Raw genomic sequence first — 7,090 nt, forward strand, 5'->3', positions numbered from 1 at the left:
TAAAATAACCTTATACGCGGACGACATCTTGATTCTTTTGACTAACCCTGTAACATCCGTACCCAGTCTCATTGAGGTGATTGACAGGTTTAGCCATTTCTCTGGCTATAGAATCAATTTGGCTAAGTCAGAGGCCATGCCTCTCGGTACTCTTTTCACAATGCCGGCTACTGTTCCTTCCTTTCCTTTTAAATGGTCTCCTAATGGATTTGTGTATTTGGGGATCTTTATTACCCTGTCTCTCGACCAATTGTACAAAGCCAACTTCACACCCTTATTTGGCAAACTCAAACAGGACCTAGAGCGGTGGGCGTCACTTCCTGTCTCCTGGCTAGGACGCATTGCCCTGATCAAAATGAATGTGCTGCCCAGGCTATTGTATCCTATCCAAATGATCCCCGTCTTGTTCTCTAAGAGAGTACTGAAGGACATAAATGGTTGGCTCACCTCTTTCATCTGGAACAAGCGCAGACCCAGACTCAAGATGGCAGTGTTGCATCTGCCAAGCTCCAGGGGCGGCTTGGATCTACCTAATATTAGATTGTATCAGCTTTCTGCCCATTTAAGATTTGTGAGCGACTGGGTTAGGGGTAAAACCTCAATCTGGTCGGATATTGAGACAGCTCTGTCACAATGCAAACTGAGCGATCTATTATTTTGTAATGATTTTAACGGAATTAAGGCCCTTTGTACAAATCCTGTAACAATCAACACCCTAAAAGCGTGGCGAATTGTCCGCCGTCTTGAGGGAAGATCGAGAATAACATCAACCTTTACCCCTATAATGAATAACCCTGCTTTCCCTCCGGGTTCTTTGGACCCCGGCTTTCAACGATGGTCTGATAAGAATATTAAGTCTCTTGGTGACCTTTTCTCGGGTGGTGAACTCATGTCGTTTGAACAGCTTACCAACAGTTACGGCTTGCCTAGACAGGATTTCTTTCGTTTTTTGCAAATACGACACTATATCACTCACAATACAACCCTTGCTGAGCACCCTGAAGTATCTGATGTTGAGAGGGTTTTGTTTGGGCAACAGCTGACGGTGTCTCTGAGTTCATTTTACCATGTGCTTAATGCTTTGACTACCACTGATGCGCAGGGGATTAGAGGTGTGTGGGAGAGGGAACTGTCGGTAACCATAGATGAAGATAAGTGGGATACCGTTTGGTCTCTCGCAAAAAGGATTTCAATTTGTACTCGGACAAGAGCAATCCAATTTAAGATTTTACACAGATTACACGTATCCCCTCACCGCAGACACCTCTTCAGCCGCTCTCTTTCCCCTGTGTGTCTTAAGTGCAAAACTGATGTAGGGACTTTAACTCACTGTTTTTGGTCCTGTTATAAGCTTCAAGAATACTGGGCTGACATTACAGGTGAACTGGGGAAAATCTTCCACGTTGATATAGAGATGGACCCTTTGTCCCTGATTCTAGGTCTTCCAAGTGACCGCCTAAAAGCGGCGGCCAACAAAAGATTGTATAACACTCTAACATTTGCAGCCAGGAAAAATATCCTCTTACAATGGATCAACGATAGGACTCCCACTGTCTGTGGCTGGCGCAAAATAGTTTTTGAACTGATTCCTCTGGAATACCTCACACACGTTATACACCACAGTGTGGGTCAGTTCTATGGGATGTGGCACCCCTTTTTGGACTATATTGGACCGGACCTTTCCGCTATCTTATTCAAAGGACTACTACACACGTGATCACCACCCGGGCGCTGTAAGACTGACTCACCACCTCTTGTATGTTATATTTTGTATTTTGTATCTTGTATTATGCCTTATTTAAGAGCTGTTGTGTACGTTTTGTGTTTGTACTGTTTTGTTGTTCTGTGTCTACTGTCGAGACACTGTCGTGTTAAAGGAAAATCTGCAATAAAAACAATGATGAAAAAAAAGAAAAAAAAAAAACCAAAAAACAGTGACATCACACATTGGTCTGTGAAGTCAGCTTTCAAAGCCTTTTGCCTGTTGAGTGTTTGTTTTTTTAAAATTGGATGTGATAAGCCAGAGATGGATCTGAGTGAGAAACTGCATGTCATTTGGGAGTTACTTGTCTTTAACAAGGGCCCGGCCTAAAATATGCCGCCGCTTTATCTTTTCTGACTCTAAACTAGCTGCTGACCCTTTTAACTTACCAGGAAAACACCGCTTTCATGTTCAGCGATGAAAGCCTTCTCACTGCTCTGTTTGGAAAATTCAGTAAAACTTCTTTTTTCTACAGTAATCTATTATTTTGTATCATCTAAACCAAGCAGATCACCCCATTCATTAAAGTTTGTGGTTTGTAAGGACTTTGTTTAAACATTGACTTGAATCCCATAGCTGGACATCAACCTGAGGTTAAGACCTGACCAAAGTCTGAAAGAATAATCTTCTCAGGAGTCTGAAGGCCTGTACAAAATGTCATCTTAATCCTTTCAATTTCAGCTGAGGCACTTCATGAACTGACTGAGAGAGACTGCAGAAACACAGATATGAAGCTAAAAGACTATGCTCTTATGTATGAATATCCAACAGTCTCTGATGTAAAGTGTTTTTATATTAACAGAGCCCTTTTACATGAGTATGGAGAAAACACTGACAGCTCCACCATTTGATTTTTTTGAAATGGAGTAAATGCAAAAGGAAATTTATTCACAAAGCGCTCTTTTTGCTTGTTTTGTTCAACTTCATTCATGGTTCTTGAGCTGGAAGCATTACCCGGTGCTTCTGCTGTTAACCATATTAATATTTATGCAGTAAACACTTGCCGTCACAGTGTGTTTGTTCCAGACTTCCCTCCACAGCTGACCACACATCTGCAGCCTTTTTGTTTTCCTCCAATTTTTTCCTCCAATTTTAAAACATCTCCCTTTCCATCCTCTCCTCTTTGTTGCTACCTGGAACCTTTAAATTGTCCTCAGGATACCCGGGGACTCTTTTGGCCTAACACCTTTTGGGGAGAAAAGACAAAAAATGTTTTTCTTATTAAGGTGTAAATTTGGTTTCCATCACATCACCTCAGGTAAAACTTATTTATATACATTTATTTTCTTTTGAACAAACCAAGTTTACCATACAGATCTATGTTTTAATTCCTGCTGTTTATACAAGTAATGGAAAACACAGAGTCAAGCATGTGGTCTTACATTCCTCATTCCCACATTTGGTGTGAAAAAGCTAACCAATAAAAATTAGTTCTCAGTTGCTTTTAATCAAAACACTGATTCAGCTGAACCGATGAAATGAGGAACGACCTTAGAAGTGTGGTTGTACAGAGCAGGCGTCATCAGATGATCTGAGACACCGGCTGCTGAAATAAGGTCTCAGCAGGGCTGCTACATACACAGGAGTTCAGCTATGTAGGGATTTATATGTAACAAGAGTCTTGAATTTAATTTGTAAACACTTTTTATTACACAGTCAGTAGTCGGCCACATTATCAAGTGTTACAAAGATTTCTAAATTTCACTGGAAGCATGAAGTAATGAATAGATGTCAATATAATTTATACTGAAAAAAAAAAATTTCAAATGTTTTTCTTGTGTCAAAGGTATTCTTGCTACTGACAGACACGACAGTGATCCCAGAGATCTCCAGCCATACAGCAGCCGCTCAGTTCATCTGTCAGTGCAGGAATGTGCAGGCATACCTCGATGTGAAAGTACACAAAGAAAGCCAGGGCCCCTGAGACCTGAGATCATCATCCTCTATCAGTCACATCTGAGGATAATGGACTAGCTTTCCTCGCTTATCAAGGATGTCACTGTTAAAGCAGTGATGTTGCAGCAGCACAGATTCTCACTGTCTTATGATGGTTAGCTTAGCTCAGCTCAAAGACTGGAAGCATATGGAAATATTTAGCAAACACTTTAAACACCTGAACTGTATTATATAAATATCCATCCATCCATCCATCTTCATCCGCTTATCCGAGGTCGGGTCGCGGGGGTAGCAGCCTAAGCAAAGAGGTCCAGACCTCCCTCTCCCCAGCCACCTCCTCCAGCTTGTCCGGGGGAATACCAAGGCGTTCCCAGGCCAGCCGAGAGATATAATCTCTCCAGCGTGTCCTGGGTCTGCCCCGGGGCCTCCTCCCGGTGGGACATGCCTGGAACACCTCGCCCAGGAGGCGCCCAGGGGGCATCCTTGCCAGATGCCCGAACCACCTCAGCTGGCTCCTTTCGATGTGGAGCAGCAGCTGCTCTACTCTAAGCCCCTCCCGGATGGCCGAACTTCTCACCCTATCTCTAAGGGAGAGGCCAGCCACCCTTCGGAGGAAGCTCATTTCCGCCGCTTGTATCCGCGATCTCGTTCTTTCGGTCACTACCCACAGCTCGTGGCCATAGGTGAGGGTAGGGACGTAGATCGACCGGTAAATTGAGAGCTTCGCTTTTACACTCAGCTCCCTCTTCACCACGACTGACCGGTGCAGCGTCCGCATTACTGCAGCCGCAGCCCCAATCCGTCTGTCGATCTCCAGCTCCCTTCTCCCATCACTCGCGAACAAGACCCCGAGATACTTGAACTCCTCCACTTGGGGCAGGAACTCATCCCCGACCCGGAGTGGGCACTCCACCCTTTTCCGGCTGAGAACCATGGCCTCAGATTTGGAGGTGCTGATCCTCATTCCCGCTGCGTTACACTCGGCTGCGAACCGCTCCAGTGCGAGCTGGAGGCCCTCACCCGATGAAGCCAACAGAACCACATCATCCGCAAAAATCAGAGATGAGATTCTGAGGCCACCAAAGCGAAAGCCCTCCGCCACTTGGCTGCGCCTAGAAATCCTGTCCATAAAAATTATGAACAGAACCGGAGACAAAGGGCAGCCCTGGCGGAGCCCATCACCCACCGGGAACGAGTCCGACTTATTGCCGGCAATGCGAACCAAGCTCTTGCAACGATTGTATAGGGATTGAATGGCCCGTAGCAATGGGCCAGACACCCCATACTCGCGCAACACCTCCCACAGGACGCCCCGAGGGACACGGTCGAATGCCTTCTCCAGGTCCACAAAACACATGTAGACTGGTTGGGCAAACTCCCATGCACCCTCAAGTATCCTCGAGAGGACAAAGAGCTGGTCCAGTGTTCCGCGACCAGGACGAAAACCGCATTGTTCCTCCTGTATCCGAGGTTCGACTAGCGGACGAACCCTCCTCTCCAGCACCCTGGCATAGACTTTCCCGGGGAGGCTGAGGAGTGTGATCCCCCTGTAGTTGGAACACACCCTCCGGTCCCCCTTCTTGAAGATGGGGACCACCACCCCGGTCTGCCAGTCCACAGGTACTGCCCCTGATCTCCACGCAACATTGCAGAGACGTGTCAACCAAGACAGCCCTACAACGTCCAGAGCCTTCAGGAACTCGGGGCGGACCTCATCGACACCAGGGGCTCTGCCACCAAGGAGTTGTTTAACTGCCTCAGTGACCTCGCCCCCGGAAATCGGTGGGTCACACCCCTCATCCCCAGACTCTGCTTCCTCCCCTCTTCCTCTGCTTTTATAAACACATTTATTAAATATGACCATGTTGTTTCTTTGAAATGAATAAACATTGTGTCACTGTACACGATTGTGTCATTAACCATGTAAAGTATCCTCAGTGCCATATTGTATGCATTTGTATGAAGTTTAAGTATTTCCATGGCGTGCACACAGTCAGTTGTGTCATGTGTTGGCGGCCACTGCTCTGGGATAAAAAACTCTTCCTGCGTTTTTGTTCTTAGTGTTCAGAACCATTTGCCAGATGACTTCAAACAGAGAATGTCCGGGGTGTGTCCTGTCCTCACTGATACTGTCTGCCTTCCTCATCCTGATAGCATATAGATGGAGTCCAGATGTGGGAGCGCCATCCCAACAATTGGCTGTGCTGCCCTCACCTCTTGATGTAGATGTTTCCCCTGTAAAGCTGTTTCCCCATTTGTCAGCATGGATTCCACTGTACTCCTGAAGTTTGGCATCAGTTTAATGTCTCTAAAATTAGAAACATCTTGTATCAGAGTGATGCTGAAAAACTAATTTGTGCATTTTGTTTTTACTTCTATTATAATTTATTATTATCAGGTTGTTCTAAAAGCTCTCTGAAAAACCTTCAGTTTACTCACAGAGAGCATATTTCTCCCATATTGGCTTCTCTCCACCTGGTAAATCCAGAATTGAATTTAAAATCCTTCTCTTCACATATAACGTCTTGAATAATCAGGAGCCATCTAACCTTAGTGACCTTATAGTACCTTATCACCTCATCAGAGCACTTCACTCTCAGACTGTGAGCTTAATTGTTGTTTCTAGAAAATTTAAAAGTAGAATGGGAGGCAGAGCCTTCAGCTTTCAGGCTTTCAGGCTTTCTTCTGTGGAACCAGATCCCAGTTTGGATTCGGGAGTCACACCCCCTCTCTACTTTTAAGATTAGGGCTTAGAACTTTCCTTTTTGATAAAGCATATAGTTAGGGCTGGATCACGTGACCTGGGCCACCCTTAGTTCTGCTATATTAGACCTATGCTGTTGAGGGCATCCCATGATGCACTGAACGTTTCTTCTTCACTCACCTTCTTTCCATCTGTGTTTATATACCACTCTGCATTTAATCTTAAATTATTATTAATGTTTTGTCCTACTTCTTCCCCGTGGCTTCCTGAGCCTGGTTTGCTGGAGGTCTTCCCGTCAAAAGGGAGTTTTTCCTTCCCACTGTTGCCAAGTGCTTGCTGATAGGGGCTGTGAGATCATTGAGCTTTTCTCTCTATTATTGTAGAGTCTTTACCTTATTATATAAAGCGGCTTGAGGCAAATGCTATGATTTGGTCCTATAAAAATAAAATTGAATTGAACAACAGCACTATCATTCTGAGCAGCGTGGTTAATGACAATATTCCTGTATCAGCAGACACTGCAGTATATTAGTATTTCTATATATAAATCCTCTTATGTAGCATCTACATTTTTGATGGTCATTTAAGCAGGTCATTACTCTATATGCACCTCTGCATAATGCTCAGTTATTGCCAACTCATTATGCAATACTTTGGGTGCATTACATAACTGTCACACATGTGGACAACAGATAAATGCACTATATAAATGTGAGTAATTTCACACA

This window comes from Aulonocara stuartgranti, assembly GCF_965226115.1.
Source record: "Aulonocara stuartgranti genome assembly, chromosome: 5".
Classification (NCBI taxonomy): Eukaryota; Metazoa; Chordata; class Actinopteri; order Cichliformes; family Cichlidae; genus Aulonocara; species Aulonocara stuartgranti.